The 22064-nt window shown below is 33.7% G+C and overlaps 1 pseudogene; it reads right to left on the bottom strand.

Moving 5' to 3' along the window:
- Window positions 1-300: 300 nt before the first annotated feature.
- Window positions 301-9772, bottom strand: LOC145068198 (AP2/ERF and B3 domain-containing transcription factor RAV1-like; annotated as a pseudogene).
- Between the last annotated feature and the right edge of the window lie 12292 nt (window positions 9773-22064).

Raw genomic sequence — 22064 nt, forward strand, 5'->3', positions numbered from 1 at the left:
AACACCTTTCAATAAAAGACAAACTTGAGATATGCCTTGCCTTGCTTGCGTCATCACTCCAACGTAATTTGGCCTGACATTAGAGGGGGCAGTGATCCAATAGTCTCCATGGAGTATGGAGTTGAGGCTGGCCAACTTAGCCTCCTCAATGCCGTTTTCCAGCCCATACCCATCTGCATAAAATAGATAAATATCCCAAGAAACCTAAATCAACACCCCTTCCTTAAGCTCCCCTTTCACCAACATAGCAAGATCCATACCCTTCCAATAGAAAGCTATGTTAGAAGTAGTACTATGAGTCTATGATGATATCAGTAGCATCTTCACTTCTACCTGCAAAACAATATTATCTATTAACCAAATTAATTAAAAAATGAAATAAATGATTCACAAGAACATATGTTTTACAGATATGGATAAACATTCCTTGAGCTCTCTAACAATGACATGAAACATAATTCATGCTTATTAGTAACATAGCTCTAAAGTAAAAATTGGTTTCCGATTTCATTAATACCAACAGCAAAGTGTTAAGTCAATAAGTGTAAATCTAACAGTTCCTTAGGTGGGATAGGTTTAGGTTGCTGTTTTTAATATGATTATGAGTTATGGAAGCTTACATCCATTATAGTGATTAGACAATCCGAAAGAAGAAGAGGTCCCACTGATGCAACATCACTTATTAAAGTCAATCTGGAAGCCAAATCCCCCCTTGTCAGGGTCTCAACCTGCAGGTTTTATATTTTTAACATATTTATTACGACATAATTACTTTAAACTATTGATTTTCTTTTTGAAATTATTAGGAAATAATTCAGTATGTGTGTTTATAAAACTTACCTTCATGGAGAGTGCCATGATTTGTTTGTAGTAAACATTTGCTGTTCTAGCAATTCCAGGATTCAAAATATCTCCATTGTTTTGTGCAAATCTGTAAAATTTATGTCAAAATTAATGTCCATATATGTTATTCTTATATCAATTTGGATGTAAAATCTAATATCAACATTTTTCTGTTTATAGAACTTGCTATATAGATTAATGCTTTATCTTTGTAAGTAATACACCAATCGGAAGCTGCAAATTAGCCAATTTAATCTCAAAAGTTGAAGTATAGCTCCAGTTTAATGCGAATTTCAATAATTTAAGGTTTATTGAGAGTAAACATCAAACGATTGATGCTGAATCGAAACTGTAAATAGGGTTTAGACATAATGAAAGTAACAATCGATACCAACTAAACCAGTGATTTATCGAATTGGGTAATGTATAATCAAGTGAAAGATCGACGAAATATATGACCAGAAAAACTTACTGGGATCTTATGGAGAGGGACTTGGGACTTGAAGTAGATGTAATCACCAGGCGCTGAAAACCCACCTTTCATTGCTAAATTTGACGATGATCGTGAAGAGAGAATGGTGTGCCAATGGATAGATTTTTTCCAAGAGTTTAGGAATAAGCATGGACTCAAACCGGGGATTAAAGAGATCGGGTCAAATTTTTGGAAGAGATAAGATCTCAAATGTAATCATATTAAAATTTAATATTATTTTATTCATGATTAGTTGAACTTTACGCTTAGAGGGTTGAACGTCTTAAAAAAATAATATTATTTTATTGGATCTATTTATAGAAATAGTAGAATTTCTTTTATAAGTTAGTATATATATATATATATATATATATATATATATATATATATGTATGTATGTATATATGTATATGTATATATATATATATATATATATATATATATATATATATATATATGTATGTATATATACGGAAAAGTTCAATAGAGAACCATAATTATGGGTTTTTCAAGGAACCAAATCTTTTTTTTCAATTTCTAGAGTTTATTCTTTATCGAAAAAAAATTTAAAAATATCTAAATTCATATATTAACATTGTGAATGTGAAAAATATTTTTCGGATTCACCGTGTGAATCCGGATTCACGTTGTGAATTTGACGTAAAAAAAATCAAATTTTATATCATTGGAAAAAGGATAAAAAATGTTACGAATTTCTGTATTTTTTAGTTTTTTTTTTGATAAAAAATAAGTTCTAAAAGTTGAAAAAAAGATTGATTCCTTGGTTCTTTAGTTAATTATGGTTCTCTATTGAACGTCACCCTATATATATATATATATATATATATATATATATATATATATATATATATATATATATATATATATTCAATAATGTCAATAACCATTATTTATTTATCAAGTAAAAAACATTATTATGACGCATTAATTAACTATTAAATAAATAAAAACTGCTATTATGTATCAAATTAAATAGTCATACTTTATTGGTATTGATAAAGTTAATAAAAGGGAGAACCAAAGTTAATCTTAACAACTCGGTTTGGTTGATACAGATAAGTCTAAACGGATATATCATATTATCCACTTTACTATCTAAAGTTTTAAATCGAAAGATAATAAAATTAATACAACCATATTTCATGGAACATGAATAACAAATGGAATACTAGTTTTCTATTAGTCATAAATCATATATAGATATTTTTTTTAATATTAAACAAAGAATTTGATTTTACAACTGACTGGTCAATTTCGATTAGAGGGCTTAAATAATAAATAAAGCTTAAAAAAATTACAAATAAAAGGGCCTATATAATGGATTATTTGTTTTATTTTCATTAGATAAGAGATTGGGTCAACTTTTTGGAAGAGATAAAATTTCAAAGGTAATCAGATTAAAATTTAATATTATTTTATTAATGCTTAGTTGTACTTTACGCTTAGAGAGTTGAACGTCTTAAAAAAATAATATTATTTTATTGGATCTATTTATAGAAATAGTAGGATTTATTATATATATATATATATATATATATATATATATATATATATATATATATATATATATATATATAGGTTCATGCGAAAACATAAATATCTTGCAAAAACAGATTTTATGTTATGAAAGTCAAACACATGTACTATAAAAAAATAAATTTATTAGTAATAAATTAAAGATAGTAAGTTTATGGTGTTATGGTAATATAAATATAAAGACGGTTTAAATAATTTTTTTTTCATGTCCTTAATCATTTTTAAATTCATGTTTTCATAATAAAAATGTTAAAAGTCATACTTTGCTAATATGAAACAATTTCTCGTCTATCATCGATTATCATAATGTATTTCAAAGTTTGGAGGAATTATTTTCCAAAATATAATGTTGAGGTGACACAATATCATAGGTTTTTCTTGTTTTCGTATTTTCGTAAATTATTTGCATTTTTGCATGAACCCTCCCCATATATATATATGTGTATATATATATATATATATATATATATATATATATATATATATATATATATATATATATATATGTTCAGGTTCATTTGAGACCATTCTAATTTTGTGAGACCGTGAGAACAAATCTAAAAATAATTTTAAAATGCAAAATAAATGGAAAAATCCAAAAATTCTTTTTTTAAATATTATTTTTGGGACTTGAATTAACTAAAAAAATAAAAAATAAATAAAAAAAATAATAAATAATAAAAAAAATCCTTTGTTTTTTAAAATACATGAAATATTTTAATAGAATATTACACTGACATATTATAAAAAATAATTTTAAAATGCAAAATAAATGGAAAAATCTAAAAATTCTTTTTTTAAATATTATTTTCGGAACTTAAATTAACTAAAAAAAATAAAAAATAAATAAATAAATTCCATTTTTTTTTGAAAAATATGTGAAATATTCTAATAGAATATTACACTGTACATATTCTAATAAATAATTTTAAAATGCAAAATAAATGAAAAAAATTCAAACGCCCTTCATTTTGTTATTTATTTAGATTCCAGAACAAAAAGACAGATAAAAAGGAGATGGTGCAGTGCAAAGTGTAGATTTAGAGAAGTTTGTAATTTAGTCGAAGTTTGAAAATATATATGGAAAATATTGCCCCACAAATGAAGACATTATATAGGAAACACAAAAGTGATTGGAATGGCATAATAGTAGGTACACTTTGAACATAACCAGTTATATCTACCATGTTCATTCGATCATCACAATCACATGGATGTGAATAAGACAATGGTCCTATGCACTCCATAATTGTCACATAAACCATGTTTTTAGTCCAATCTTTTTCAAACCTTTCATGATCATATTGGTCTACATTCACATTTTTAAAAACAAAATTTTTACCTACTCCTTAGATTCTATCATTTATATAGAGTGGCGAATTGCTTCTCTACCAATTAGGTTTAGTGGTTTGGATTTGTACTCGCCAGTAGAGGCTACCTCATATGCTTTTGTTGCCTCAAGGGTCCAACCTTGGGTGTTGCAAGACAACATCTTACGAGATAGCAATATGTGTGATATAGATTCTGATTATGCTTGTCTCTTGGCTTCTCTTTGTAACAAGCTTCCGGACATTGGCCATAACCTTAGCAGTTTAACTACTAAGGGCACCACCCCTTAAATCCCATAATTAAAAGTTGAAATTGTTATTTTAACTTCTTGACATGTTGCTACTGTTAAGTACTCAATTTTCAACTTTATAGTTAATTTTGGTTATGGCTTAATGGGTTAAGTTGTCAAATAACCCTTAAAATGCATTGCTGGGAAATTCTGAAAAATTACCAATTTGTCCTTGTTTTGAAAAAAATGTAGAAAAACATCAAAAGTCTGATTGATGATCCGTAAACTCTCAAAGTTTGAATTTTGAGTCTAGTTTGCCCATGAATTTTTCCAGTACATGTTGTTGCCTCCAACTTAGGTGAAAATTGTCTTTTCCACTGATTGTTCGGAAATTAGCTGCATGAACATGCTGTCTTGTAACATTCATAGAAAATTGTACATAAATCGGTTAGACCTGTGCGAGTAGTAATTTTAAAGCTAAAATTATTAACTACCTGAATATGGAATAAAGTTAAAATTTTTACAGGCTTAAGTGGTGTTAAAATGGCTTTGAACAGGTGGCTGTTACGGGTCAAAATCTAGAACTTTGTTCTAAGCGTTCGTCTATATGTTTAGGTATTCTACTCTCAATAATTTTGTGTCATTTGTTTGATATTCTCATAAAGTACACAATTGGTGTATTAATACTATCATTCAATCCTTTTGTGTGTAAAATTGAGTGACTATAATGTCATAACTTGAGAAATTCTATAGTTGTTAGGGTCTAAGCTTTACCTAGATACTTATAAATTCACAATGTAATAGCCTAGGTCAACTATTGTAATTTATTTTCAAATAGTAAAAATAGAAATTAATTGAGATGAAAAGTAGCGTAAAAAATGAAGTATTAAATAAACTTATTTGGGATGAACAAAGTGATAGAGATTTTATCAAGGATTTCAAAATATAAAGAACTCCCAAATCCGAGTTATAACAAAGGAGTTATGACAAATCGAAGATCCGTGACAAAACCGGCAAAACACTATAAACGTAAAAATTAAGTTTTCAATAAAATACTTTTTAGCCTTAACTATCTAAATGAAAGTTGTAGTATACTTTAAACCGTGAATGTCTTTAAAAAGAACATCCAAATCTGACTTTGTATGTAGAAGTTATGATTTTTCTAAGAATCGACATAATAGTATACACCCAGAAATTCGAAATAAAAATTGAACGATATTTAGCCGACACAACCTAAACGATAATCGAAGGTCTTATCAATAGTAGTACAATGGTAAAAAAACAGACAAAAACGGGCTTCAAATGGAGAAGTTATGAATTTTTAACGGATTTTCCTGTCCCAGTCTGTTAAAAATAATAATATTAAAAATAAAGTCAAAATTAGCCGACGAAGTCTAAATGAGAGTTGTAGATTATATTCTCGTCTATGCGTGCATACGAAGAATGTCAAAAACGGATCTCGTATGCGAAAGTTATGAATTTTGGAAGTTTTGGACACAAAAACCGAAATTTAATGGAAAACCGGGAAATTTCACATGGCTACAACCGGCCACGTCACCTCGCACGCGAAGAAGCCCGATGTACGATGCGTGTCAGTTTCCCCTCGCATCTGAGACGCGATCCTCTCCTGATCCGATGCGTGGCTTCGCGCTGGCGCTTTCTGAGCTCCGCCTCGTGTCCCCCTCGTCTGCGAGCTGCGTGTCTCGCCTGCCTGCCTCCCCCTCGTCTGCGAGCTGCGCCAGTTCCTTCACAACTTTTAGCTCATTTTCGCATCTCTTTCAATACTTTCAACTCCACAAACCTACTCACAACCCCCCGAAGCACCAGTATCATATCTAACACTCAAATAACACCCCCGAGATGCCAGAAGTAAGCAAAAATAGAGTCTTTCAGTTTCTAAATCCGAACCCTTGCAAGGCCCGGTTTTTAGAAATAAATATTTTCTAGCAACGAACTGCTACTCAATTCTTCACTGCTATCAAGAGGGTTTATACCCCTATATTTTCACTATTTTTATAATGTTTTAAAGGGGAAAATACAAGTAAAATACAAAGAATTCTTGTATAAATAAATAAATTCATTCAATTAGTTTATGATTGTTATAAACAAACTATTTTACCGATTCGGAATTTTTTACAAAAACAACATATAAATTATAATAGGTATAATTTGTGAATCGTGTATACTTATCAATACACTTTATGGAACTACATATTGTTTTCCATATTTAAAATAACTTACGAAAATAACCATATAAATTATATTAAATATAATTTATGAGATATTTACAATATATCTATTTCAATGATATTTTTCATTATTTTACACGTAACTATCAATATAGCAGTTGTGAGACACGCTTCAAGTATTTATTTAAGTATAAAAACAAAAGTCCTGAAAGTTATAACCAGAGTCTCCTGGAGGGAGAGCGTGACACTTGTGTATAGATCTATACGGTACTGGGAATCCCACATCCCGACTGTTAGCTACAGTCAAGTCGGTAGGCTTGGGATGGCAATTGTTTTACCAAATTACAATGCCTAAAGAACGTTGTGTTCCAGGCGAGGCTTAGGTCATCGAGCATGGTTATGATAACTCACAATTTGATATTGAATAATATGTTAGTGTAAGAATAAGTAAGCAACTTCGTATAGTTTTAATAAATTAAAACTACAATACAGTCATTACAATTTCATACAAGTAGAAATATGGAATACTATTCTAGTACAGAGAAAACATATCTTTCATAGTTTTATGGGAATTTAAAACTATACTATTTCAGAATACAAATACATATACAACATAAAATATAAGATTTTCTGGGTGAACATATTTACATTTCAGAGAACAAATGACAAAATACTTTTATAACATACTTATGAACTCACCAACTTAATTGTTGACACTCTTTTCAAAACTACTTGTATTTTCAGGAAATCGTTAAACAAGTATCAGCAGGTTTTGAGGAAGACAAAGTTTTATATAGTTATGTTTGTAAATTATACTTTTTGGTGTCAAACATACAATAAGTTGAACACAGATGTAAAGTTATATTTCATGAATGTAATGGATGTTGTACTATGATTACTATTGTGCTTTGTTATGATACTGAACATGACGTCCTCCGCCCCCGAACGTTTACGCCGTTCCGGTTTGGGGGTGTGACAGATTGGTATCAGAGCATTGTTTATAGTGAACTCAGTATATCAATTCATAAAAGATATATAACTATAAACACATTGGGATAAAAACACTCTGACCAAGAAGTTATACTTTAAAATATAATCATATTTTATAATAGTATACGTACCTACAAAATACATATATACTAGAACGAGTATCACAAGAAGAACAAAACAAAAATATTTGGAGGTTGGGCACTAAGTCAAACGAGGACAATTATGTAATCATATCTGGGATAAATATAGCCTAATCAACTATATTTATTTGAGATACGACCAACATGTGTTTGGGAGTGACAGTGATGTTGCAACAAGTCTAAAACTTACCAAACATATACATAAAGAAATGCAAAGTTTAAAATACTATAGGAGTATTTTAGGTACCATAAATCTTATATGAAAACTAAAAGATCCTTACTGATAAGTCTATAATTTCTAAGTGTATACATTAAAGTTATATATAGTTGAGATTTTATAGACTTAGAATAGGTGATTTTCACTCTACTTCCTGTTCCTTGTGTGGTTGTGGTTTTAGAGTAGGATCACTTATTCGAAGGTCTATTTGATCTGACTTATATATAATCTGTACACACTATGTGATTATGGAAAGACCGGAAAGGATCATCTTCGTAAAAAATATATTTTCATAAAAATGTTTTATTAATCTCTTAAATTCTTTAGAGGAGTCAACGAAGATCCAACAGAGTTTCACTAGGAGGATTTTGAGAAGGAAACCGATGAACAGTAAAGAAACTATAGAAATCATCAAGTGTCTTTACCTTATTAAGGGCACTGATGAGAAGTTCGCATGAACTTCTTGGATTCAAACCCTCCATTATGAAGTAATGGGGATCAGAGTCAGAATCGGAAGTAAGACTGTATGGAAATTCAATATACCTATGAAGGAGAAGGACACCATATAGATACCAGGAGAGAACAAATGATTACCGCCGAGAGTAGAACAGAGAACAGAGGGAAGCCACATGTGAAACATGCGAAGTGTTTAAGTGCCTTTTGCATCACTTTAATATCTAATAAATTAATTCGACCTAGTGAGTTAGTGATTACACTACTCACGTTAGGTATTAAGCTTATCGCCTTTTTCTGTCACGACTAATAACAGTAAATCAAATCACGAAATCTCAATTGAGAGTGATTATTTCTAAAAATTCATAAGTCTATTCCATGTAGACTCTATTATGAATTGTTTTCAAATCTTTTCGAAAGTTGGAGCATGATATTCTCTGACCAAAGATAACTTAGTTCGGATGACGGGTAAATGTCACTATAGCCCATTCAACTATCGTCATTTATCCTATTTGGTCACTAAAGTATTTTTTTTGCCCAATAGGTCATTAAACTTACAACTTACAGGTCTATTAAGTCATTTTAGTTAATTTTTAACAGATCTTCTGTTAACTAGTAATTATAATATACAAGAATGGTCCCTATGATTTCAATTTCTTTCGTGGTTGGTCCTTTACTAGCATCATTCGTCACTTGCACCACTACCGTTCTTGAACATGTTGTAAAGTTGCTTGTTCTTGAATATTAGAGCTACCTGACCCATTTTTTTTCTTCCAGTCTATGTAAAGTTGCTTGTCTGAACCCATGGATATCTGAAAGCTCACAATGTCACCATCTTTTAAGTTCTTTTCCTTTACAAATCGGCTCCAACCTTTGCTTAAAACGTAGCTCTGGCTACTATTCAAGTATGAGTAACGAAATCATGAAATCTCCATACATTCATCCCGATGTCTTCGAAATGTAAAAGAACTCCTTTGGAAGTGCTTCCACTTTGCAACGGTAAGTGCTTCTCTGCATGCTGCTTTGGTATCACTAACCGGTTCAGTTTTCCGACATCGCTGGGGGTGACTGTCTTCTCAAAAAGTTGTTCCCGGGCGTTGACCAAGTTTTTGCTGGGGGTAACTGTCTTCTCTTACTTTGTTCTAGCTCATCATTATATGCGTGTTTCCTCAACAAAGCGACGATATCAACTTTTGAATGAGAATTAAAGAAACTAGCTTCCAACCCCGCTTCATCAGTGTCAAGAACCATGCTGCCCCCACTGCCAATCAGTGGAAGCGTAGTCACCGGTGCTGCAACTGTTGAAGTTGTTTCTGTAGTTGTGCTTTGATTATCAGTGGAACTTCCTTCCATTGTAATTAGTGTTCTTGAAGGAGATAGAAGCTGGAAGAAGAATGAGGTTCTATATATATAGAGAGAGAAATATGATGTATAGGAAGTGGGTGTAAGAGAAAGGTTGAGTATAATAGTTGACGGGGTTGCCCGAGGTAAAGGGTGGTGGTTGTCGGAATTAAACGGTGGTGACGTCGGTGATGAACTATGTTGGTATAAGACCAACCACGAAAGAAACTGAAACCATAGGGACTATTCTTGTAAATTATAATTACTAGTTAATGGAAGATCTGTTAAAAACTAACGAAAATGACTTAATAGACATGCAAGTTGTAAGTTTAATGACCTATTGAGTAAAAAAAATACTTTAGTGACCAAATAGAATAAATGACGATAGTTGAATGGGCTATATTGACATTTACCCACCCTTCGGATGACACTCGGTTCATCACCCTTTCTAAAAACTTACTTCTACCCCTTTACTAGTACTGCATCATAGGGATGTAGGTCGAAACATTGAGAACCATATTTCAAAACGCGAAAATTTATATATATATATATATATATATATATATATATATATATATAATTAGAGTACATCTAGAAACAACCATCGTCGCTCACGAGCTTGTTTTCTCATTATGTAACAGAATCATGTCTTCACCTGGAAATACCCGGCAAACCGATGAAACCCCGATTCTACATATAGACTCTTCAAGTTTTCAAGTTGCAGTAACAGCAGTCGTAGCAGCTGTCATGGCTCACCTTAATGCTAACAATGCAAATGTTAGTGGAAATTTTATCGACAATCCCAATCGTGGTGATAACCAAGTACAACAACGAGTGCCTGCCTGTAAGGACACTCCGAACCTCAAATCGAAGAGCAAGAAATGAAAATTCTGGAATAAAAAGGAGCGCAAGTTATCTCAAAAACTTGCCAAGAAGCAACAACCTGTGGCAGCCTCTGCGGCCACGACATCTGTTTCTCCTTCTATCGTGCCTACTGCTGTCCCGGTTACCCTAATCCCAACAAAACAGTGTGTTGGAAATCTACCAAAATGCAAAAAGTGCAACTTCTATCATCAGGGAGTCTGTCGAGTGCTGCATTGCATTAGATGCAACATGAAGGGGCACACCGCCCGCTTCTGTAGGATCCCGGTTGAGTTCTTTACTCCAACCACCAATGTTGGAACTAGTCTAATATGTCACCTTGTGGTGAAATATAACATTTCAAGAGGGGCTGTCCAACAAAGAAGAATTACTAGGGAGCTGGAGGAGTTTGACCCCAGATCATGGGGAAGAATCAAAGAACCCTACTATAATTTTTGAATGCTTCAAAACCCCAATGATTAATCATAATTATACTTACTCTCTCGTTCGAACCAAATCACAGAAATCATATAAAACTAGGAACCCTAACAGGTAAGCTATGATGGCTTAGTGTATACATTAGGGTCGTTTATAATTAAGATTCGTAGAATTAGAGTGAGTGATTATGCCTCTTTTCCTGTTCCTTGTTTGGTTGTGGATTTAGGGCAGAGTTACTCATTCAGCTGTCTTTCCAATCTTAATTATTCATGACTTGTATACACCAAGCGGTTATAGAGAGACCTAGTAGGGATCATTTCATGAAAGTTCATTATTTCAAATTATCAGAACCTTCGTATTGTTAGTGCTCATTATTTTCGGGGCTTAAGGTTCGTGATAATAATACCAAGGACAAAACCGAAAGCACTGAAAACAGATGTGAATATAATATCACATCATCCTGATAAATCACTTCTTCCAAATCGACTTAATATTTATTACGTCGAGGAGTGCCGATATCATCATCCGACATGGTTTGGCTTGGTCCTTACCATACCAAATTCCTATGCTATGTAAAAGAACTTTTCCCTTAGTCAACCGTCAAATGAAATTCTTTAAATCTTTAACGACAAACATAACTCAAACCATTATATCATCTCTCGTTTCAAAACCTCAGAAGTACCCAGGCGAGGGGTACCACACCTTCTAGCCTACTCAGTCGTCAATAGCCTTGAAGCGAAAAACACCAAAGGTGTTCCAGAAGCCCGTAACCACCCAAACTATACCCAACAGATCTCCTAGGAAGACCACTCGTACCGCCAGTCAAATTCGAGAATAGAGACTAGAACTCATAAGGTTAACCTATAACTGCTAAGTGTATACACAAGAGTGATATATAATTTAGACTCAACAAGATTTAGGATGTGTGATTCTACCCTATCTCCCGTTCCTTGTTTGGTTGTGGACTTAGGGCAGAGTCACCCATCCGAACGTCTTTTCAGTCTTAATTATATACGACTTGTATACACAAGGTGATGATGGAGGAGCCAAGTATGAGTCTTACCATGAACTTTAAAGCAAAAGCCTTCATCATGTGTTCGAACAGAAGGAGTTCAACATGAGACAACGATAGTGGGTTGAGCTACTAAATGACTACGAATATGAAATCCGTTATCATCCCAGTAAAGCCAATATAGTAGCTGACACACTTAGTAGGAAAGAGTACTCAAGTCATAGAGTCAAATCATTGACTATGACAATCCATTCACATATGTCCACACAAAGTAAGGAGTCTCAATAGGAAGCCTTGAAACCTGAAAATGTGACAAGTGAAACCCTGAGAGGGATGGATAAGAACTTAGTCAAATATGTCAAACCCACACACTACTTACCATTAAAGGAGGTAAGATAGAGAAACTAACTAGAACGTGTGTCCGAGAGATTAGTTAGACTACATGGTGTTCTAATATTTGTTATCTCAGTTCAAGATAGTAGAATCACCTCTCAATTCAAGCAGTCACTTCCAAAATCTCTAGGGACTAGACTAAACATGAGTTTAACCTACCATCCATGTCTTTGACGAGACTCTTGTTAGATCGAAGTAAACGAGAGCCTCAACTTTGTGGAAGAATCCATAAAAATCCTAGACAGTGAAGTCCAGAGAACAAAAAAAAACCGTACCCCGATAGTGAAGGTCCGGTAAAATACATATCGAGGACCTGAATCCACTTAAGAGCGGGAGGATCAAATGGAACATAAGTATCCACATATTTTCCCTTCATCCATGTGTATCTCTTAGACTTAATTTCGAGACGAAATTCCTTTTAACGGGGGGATAATGTCATAACTAGAGAAATTCTATAGTTATTAACTTTACCTAGATACTTATAAATTCACAATGTAATAGTCTAGGACAACTATTGTAATTTATTTTCAAATAGTAAAAATAGAAATTAATTGAGATGAAAAGTAACGTCAAAAATGAAGTATTAAATAAACTTATTTGGGATGAAAAAAGTGATAGAGATTTTATCAAGGATTTTAAAAATATAAAGAACTCCCAAATACGAAGGAGTTATGACCAATCGAAGATTCGCGATAAAACCGGCAAAACACTGTAAACATAAATAACAAAATACAAAGAATTCTTGTATAAATAACAAAATTCATTCAATGAGTTTATGATTGTTATAAACAAACTATTTTACCGATTCAGGATTTATTACGAAAACAACAAAAAAATTATAATAGGTATAATTTATGAATCGTGTATACTTATCAATACACTTTATGGAACTAAATATTGCTTTCCATATTTAGAGTAACTTACGAAAATCACCATATAAATTATATTAAATATAATCTATGAGATATTTACAATATATCTATTTCAAAGATATTTTTCATTATTTTACATATAACTATCAATATAGCATTTGTGAGATACGCTTCAAGTACTTATTTAAGTATAAAAACAGAAGTCCTGAAAGTTATAACCAGAGTCTCCTGGAGGGAGAGCGTGACACTTGTGTATAGATCTATACGGGACTGACAATCTCACATCCCGACTGTTAGCTACAGTCAAGTCGGTAGGCTTGGGATGACAATTGTTGTACCAAATTACAACGCCTGAAGAACGTTGTGTTTCAGTCGAGGCTTAGGTCATCGAGCATGGTTACTGTTGGATTAGTGTCTAAGTCCATAACTATAATTGGTATATACTTGACCCGACTAGGCATGGTCCATTTGGGTTGCATGGCATCGGAACATTTGGGTAGACCTTTTAATGAGAATAAGATATTTGTGACATATTAATATATTATAAGTTCTAATATATTATTATGAAATCATATTAATTAATTAGTATTGATCAAGAGTTAATTTGGAATTAATTTTTGATCAAAAAGAGATTAATTAAATATATGAGGATTGATTGTGTAAATCATTGATTCTTATATATGTGGGCTTGTGATCCATGATTCCTTATGTTGGGTTTAACCCATGTGGTGGACCATGGATACTCCATGGAGGTTAAAACCCATGGAGCATAAGGAATGGGTAAAGTCATGGGTTACATGGTGTAACCCTAATAGCCACACTATATAAATACCCCATTGGTTGGAAAATTGGCAATAGTGTATACACAAGAGGGCAAGCCAATTTCTATGCACTCATATCTTCTCTCATGGTTATTCTAAATGTTCACGGTGTTGTGTGAACCATTTGAGGTGTCACACTTGGGGCACTAGGCTCTTGAGCTCCATGGAATCAAGCACCAATAAAGAGGTATGTAATTCTACTAGTTTTATATTACTTGTACTTCATAATATGCTAGTTAGGATAATACCTTGGAAAATTTGATATTTGCATTTATAATAGAGAAAACCTAGATCCAAGGTATTTAGGGTTGCATGTACACCATAAGAGTGTTAAAATGCTCAAAACCCTTCAGTTATGATAACTCACAATTTGATATTGATTAATATGTTAGTGTAAGAATAAGTAAGCAACTTCGTATAGTTTTAATAAATTAAAACTATAATACAATCATTACAATTTCATACAAGTAGAAATATGGAATACTATTCTAATACAGAGAAAACATACTTTTCATAGTTTTATGGGAATTTAAAACTATATTATTTTAGAATACAAATACATATACAACAGAAAATATAGGATTTTCTGGGTGAACATATTTACATTTCAGAGAACAAATGACAGAATACTTTTATAACATACTTATGAACTCAGCAACTTAATTGTTGACACTCTTTTCAAAACTACTTGTATTTTTAGGAAATCGTTAAACATGTATTAGTAGGTTTTGAGGAAGAAAGAGTTTTATATAATTATGTTTGTAAATTATAATTTTTGGTGTCAAACATACAATAAGTTGAACACAGATGTAAAGTTATATTTCATAAATGCAATGGATGTTGTACTATGATTAGTATTGTGCTTTGTTATGATACTGAACATGACGTCCTCCGCCCCCGAACGTTTCCGCCGTTCCGGTTTGAGGGTGTGACAGATTGGTATCAGAGCCTTGTTTATAGTGATCTCAGTATATCAATTCATAAAAGATATACAACTATAAACACATTGGGATAAAAACACTCTGACCAAGAAGTTATACTTTAAAATATGATCATATTTTATAATAGTATACGTACCTACATAATACATATATACTAGAACGAGTATCACAAGAAGAACAAAACAAAAGTATTTGGAGGTTGGACACTACAGTCAAACGAGGACAGTTATGTAATCATATCTGGGATAAATATAGCATGATCAACTATATTTATTTGAGATACGACCAACATGTGTTTGGGAGTGATAGTGGTGTTGCAACAAGTCTAAAACTTACCAAACATATACATAAAGAAATGTAAAGTTTAAAAATACTATAGGAGTATTTTAGGTACCATAAATCTTATATGAAAACTAAAAGATCCTTACTTATAAGTCTATAATTTCTAAGTGTATACGTTAAAGTTATATATAGTTGAGATTTTATAGACTTACAATAGGTGATTTCACTCTACTTCCTGTTCCTTGTGTGGTTGTGGTTTTAGAGTAGGATCACTTATTCGAAGGTCTATTTGATCTGAATTATATATAATATGTACACACTATGTGATTATGGAAAGACCGAAAAGGATCATCTTCGTAAAAAATATATTTTCACAAAAATGTTTTATTAATCTCTTAAATTCTTTAGACATTCCCATTTTCGTATAAAACACTTAGATAGATGTAACCACTCCAACAGGTACATCTTCGTGAGCCCGATCAAATTGATGCTCACGTCGTGAGCCCAGTCAGATTAGGGTTTCTGACACCTGTCATGCTCTCAAACAGCTACATCTTCGGAAAGCCATAAATTTTGCATACGAGCTCTGTTTTTGACGTTTTTTTATATCCACGCAAAGGTGGAGAAGTACTATACAACTTTCATTTATAACCCTAAGGCTAAAAAGTATTTTATCATAAACTCACTTTTTATGATTCCCGGTGTCATGTCGGTTTTGTTGCGAAACTTCGACAGGTCATAACTTCTTCATTATAACTCAGATTTCAGTGTTCTTTATATGTACGGAAACCTTGTGACATATATTACAACTTAGTTAGATTTTTATTCTAAATAATCCTCTATCAAAAAATCATTTTTTATGCTTGTCGTCTCTAAATTGACTAGCGCAAATATGCGGGTTTCCAGAAAGTTCTTGGAAATCGAGTCTAGTTTCCAGAAAGTCCGATGTCATCCCAATTAGAGCTGTAGATTCGGTTTTATGTTTAAAACACTGAACGAGGGTCGGGCTGGGAAATCATAAAAATTAATATAATAGTTAGAATAAAGTTGTATTTTTGAAACATATACTTTATTTGTTAATTGTTTGTTATGTGTGGTGTTTAGGTGGTGTCTTAGGAATTTCAAGTAAGTTCAAGACTTGGAATAGAAGGAGCATTTCTTCAAGGCTAAAGGTGAGTTCATAGTTTTAACTCACTAAGGTTGCATGATTGAAAAGTGTAATCTGTAGATGGTGATTTGACTTACTTTAGGATGACCATGTAACTACTTGTGCTTGATGATGATATGATATTTGTGATGCCAAGATATGTTTTGTACTAATCTCATGTTATGACCTAATTGTTATGTTGCTTACACTTTGATGGACTTGATGTATATAACATGCTAGCTTAAGTTGCTTGAAATATGATGTATGGTTGTGTTTTGATATGTTGGTTATGAATACATTGCATGCCGGGCAATTAATAGCGCCAAGATCTCGGTGAGATCTCAGTGGGATAACGTTTCTCAGGTGTTTGCAAAATCCCAGTTTCAAATAGTGGTCTGAAATATCGAAGCCGATATTATCGCCGATATCAGCCACTATTTCACCGATATTTCAATATCGGTATCCCATTATTTTCCCGCTATTTGATTTTTTGGGCCTTTTATATAGATTTATAAAAAAATAAGTACTTTGATATGGATTAGCCCAAAACTTGTAATATTATAATCCCAATCACCTTTCGTTAACGTTGTGACCTAATCAGAACTTAGAAGAAACCACATGGAAACAAGTTGGAACAGATAAAGATATAAAGACTGTTCATTTGCAATTAAACCTTGGTTGATGCGTATAATTTGTAATTGTAATCAAACCTCAGTTATGCATTTAATTTGTAACTCTTTTTGTGTAACAAGTTATAGTTTTAACTTGTAAACAAGTTAGTTTTTGTGATTATATATATATATATATATACATATATACATATACATATATATATATATATATATATATATATATATATATATATATATATATATATATATATATATATATATAAGTTTTAAAAACCCAATCCCACCGCAAGAACCGCTATTTTAAATCACGACAAGTGACCGCAATAAGATTTTAGACCGCAATAATTGCATAAACTGCATGTTTAATACATGTTTATATGGTATGCATTACATGCTTTACTTAATGTATAAATGACATTGCGGGGTGTAAAGGTGACATGGGTAGAAACTTGCAAGTCTAATAGGTTGAAAGAGCTTAAGCCTTATCGGTTGTTAGTTGCACGAACTTTCTAAATGGTCGTGTGACACATGGTTCGTGTGCACCTCGGTGTACGGGAACTGGAGTGGTGTTGGCTTTATTGTAACATCCCGTTATTTTCTATCTTATAAAAGTCAACCCTAGTCAACCAAAGTCAAACTTGGGTCAACTATAGTCCTTTTTATTGCTTGGGTTTTTATTAAGGTTAGTTTAATAAACCTTTATTTGTTAAAAACCTTGGAATATTGGGTTTGATTTTAGAAGGGAACTGCTTTAAACCGAGAAGTTTCGCACATTTTTCTTCTTTCCTTCCCTTCGGACCGAGATCTCGTAACCGTGAACCCCCTCGGTACGTGAATCCTCGCATATATATATATATATATATATATATATATATATATATATATATATATATATATATATATATATATATATATATATAAGGCAGCAGAATTTTCTTCACTTTCTACGCTTCCAAACACAAATCTAATCCTTTTTCTCTCAGGTATCATCAGTCAAGAACACCAAGAACATCATATCTCCTCAAGAACATACCCATATCATCCTTTCTCACCATATTCAAGTGATTATCACTAGCTCTTCACAAGGTCTAATAGATTTCAAAAAGAAGACGAAGAACAACCACCTGAAAACCTTTGAATCTTCTTAGAAAATAGCTTAGGTTCTTTAAGTGTTCTTCATTCATCAAGAGCACAGGGCCGTGAACCCTTCAAGCTAGAGCCGCGAACCCTCACTCCTAGTCGTGAACACCTATGAGCTTCCAATTTAGCTTCTAACACTCCTATTTGTAAGTTACACTTACAACACTCCTAATTGCTAATTGGTTGCATACATGCTATACAAGTTGTTATATAGGACTTGTTTTTGTATGGGATTTCACTTGTGGAACTAAAACATCCTATATCAAATCATCATTTGAACCACTCTTAAAATGTGAGTTCATACCCCCATGTTTTCATAGTTTTTACAGTTTTAGGGGGGGGGGGGGGGAATATAAGTCTAACACAAGGATATTGTGTTATCAACAAATGGTTTCAAAATGGCTTACAAAATGAATTTCCGTTATCTTCGAAACAAATAGTTTCAAATTGTGTTAAAATAACATCAAGTCATCAAAAGTATTTCAAAAAGGTTAAACTCTTTAAAAATGATTTATAAACTTATATTTTTCCCCAAAATCATATATATATATATATATATATATATATATATATATATATATATATATATATATATATATAAGATTTAAAGGGCTTAGGACTGATAACTCACTTTATTCCTTTTCCTTGTTTGGATGTGGATTTAGGGTATCGGTTATTTGTCTGAATGTCGTTTAAATTTTACTTATATATAACTGTATATGTATATAAATATAAAAGGTTATTTCATTCATTATTCAATACCCTTTGTAACATGTTGAGCAAGGGGTTGCCTTTATGAACAGTTAGTATCTATACAGAAAGTACATATAAATTATAATAGGTATATTTTAGGATTCAAGAACACTAATCCAAGAGTCAAGTATACAAGAGCATACTATTTTACATAGAGCAAGGATTTGATTCAAGACTAGACATGTGTGAATAGTTTACAATACATTTCAAGTTTACTAAACAAGGTACTTGCTATCAATCATTTATTTCAGAATGATTGGGTTTTCATTTCTATTATACACGTAACGTCTATATGCTTTTTATGAGTCAACAGATTCAGGTTGTTTAATTCATTTAAACAACATAGTTAAAGTCCTGATATTATAACCAGAATCTCCAGTAGGGGATCTGTAACATCCCAAAATTCAAGGCCAAAAATTTCATTTTTAAATAAGTTATTATAAAACCAACAGTATCCATAATATCATGTCATATCAAAACCAAAGTAGAAATAATCAAAACATGTTATCATAAACAATATCAGAGTGTAATCCCAAAGATCTCATGTGAGGAAAACTATAGTGTGATGCACTGCGATTGAGCCGACTCCGCTCCTTTGAAAACGAAGTACCTGAAACCAAAACTGAAAACTATAAGCACAAAGCTTAGTGAGTTCCCCCATCATACCACATACCATACAATCACATAACATACATACTGCCGGGCAATTCTGGGGTGCCCGACCTACCCGGTCTGGCCATTCTGGGGTGCCAACCTACCCGTGTCAAGCCATTCTGGGGTGCTGACCTACCTGTGTCAAGTTATTATGGGGTGGTGACCTACCCTTCGGTCCTAACAACCGAACTCCGGGGACTATTTCACCCTGCTACTACTACCACATATATATCATAACATAAACATACTGTCAGGCATATCTAGGGTGCCCGACCTATCCTTCAGTCCTAACAACCAAACTTGGGGACTAATCCCCTCCTACTACCACTATCACATATAACATATCATAAACATACTGCTAGACATGCATGGGTTCTGACGACCCCTTCGGTATCTTTCAACCGGTATTCGGGGACTATTTCATCCCTACTACTACTAACATGTATCACAAAGCATCCTAGCACACAAACATAACTAATAATGGCATACCAGATAATTATCACAAAGACAATCATCCAACAAACAACTCCTGTTAGTGGGCCAGCATTGTGGCTGTAGACCCACTTCTACTAGAAGGTGACTCAACTCACACTGCTAAAGTCTCGTAGACACAATCCCAGCTGTTGGATGACAGATTCCCGAACTGTCAATATCAAAACATCACCCAATTAATAATTGGGTCCCATCACATAACCATAAGTTCTTGGAGTAACATGCTACATTACCCCCATCTTGGCTTGATTCAAGCCCAAGGCCCAATCCAAAGGCCCAAAAGTCAAACTAGGAATCAAAGCCCAACGTATGGCCCAATTTTCCAAAATGGGCCCAAACCTTTACATGGTCTTATTCAAGGGCCCAACCAATTAGTCCAGTCCAAATATATGGCATTTGTAGAGGCCCAATATCTCATAATCATAAAGGTCCAAACTATGGCCCATTTATGGAAAATTGGGCCCAATCCTTCATATGGGCCTTACCCTAAAGCCCATCAACATATTCTAGTCCATATTATTATTCTTGGATGGCCCATTAATAACCTAATTACCAAAGCCCAATGGAAAGGCCCAACATAAAGCCCAAGTAAAATTAGGGTTTCACATAAAATGGCAATTAGGTTAAGTGTTTCTCACTTAACCCATTAAGGACTTAATCCATTAAGTCCATCACTCTTCTAAATAAATCATATAGTGTAATTGGGCTTAATACACAATTCCATTCCAATGACCCAAATGTAGGTCCCGATAAGTCCAAGCCCATAATCCCAAAATTAGGGTTTTCTAAACCCTAATTAGGGTTTTCAACCCATCATAGCCCAATAAGCCCAAAATCAAGTCCTTAATCTCATTAGGGTTTCCTTAGGTCAATTAGGGTTTTGCTAGGCCCATTAAGGTTTCCCTAATCAAGCACCACCCGCTACCACCTCGGGTAGTGGTGGTCAACGGTAGCACATGGCGGCGGCCACCACCTCACGCTGGTGGTTAGGGTTTCTAGTCCAATTGATTCCAAGCATCCCAAACGACATCCAAACACAAATAAGCACACCGCCACCCAACGCGGTGGCCGGTGGCGACAGCCACCACCCTACGGTGGTGGTTCTCAGTTTTCTTTTCATTATTCCAACTCTGGTTACAGTTTTACAATGAAAAATACTAAATGGACACACACACACACACACACTAAAATACATCCACCCACGGTGGTACATGGTGGCAGCCACCACCTCACGGTGGTGGTGGTGGCTTTCCAGCAAAACCCGGCCAAACAAAACATACAACATAATGCATTAACACACCTACACAAGGCAGAACACGCACACAACCACCTTCCATGGTGGCTGGTGGCGATGCAAGGTGGCAGAAAACAGCGGCACGGCTAAAAGGATCAACGAAACAGCTGCAGCGGTGACGTTGGTGACGGCTAGGCAGAAGGGAAGGAGGAGAACACGTTCGAAAGTGGCAATGCACAACCACGATGTCGTCTTCAGCGCCCTAGTCTCGTTAGTAGCACCCACGATGACGACGGATGGTGGTTCACGTCCTCAACAGCAACAAACACACGCGATAGTGAAAAACCTGAACACAATCATTCTTCTTGGTGGCATGTGGCGGTCCCGGAAATAGGCAACAGCTCACAGTGAAGAGTGGTCGGGGTAGCTCCGACGACTGTCGTGAAGTATCCATGGATGGCGGCAGTAGGCTGAAGAAGAAAAAGAAGAAACGAAGGGATGATGGTAGCGGCACTTGAGTGGTGGTGGGTTGCCAACTCCAGCAGCGGTGGTCGATGGCGGGGAGCTCCGACTTCAATAGGAAAGGAGGCGGCTGGACTCATGGAGGTGGCGACTGCTACATATCTTTAGGG

This window comes from Lactuca serriola, chromosome 8 (assembly GCF_051521515.1).
Source record: "Lactuca serriola cultivar US96UC23 chromosome 8, Lser_US96UC23_V15, whole genome shotgun sequence".
NCBI lineage: Eukaryota > Viridiplantae > Streptophyta > Magnoliopsida > Asterales > Asteraceae > Lactuca > Lactuca serriola.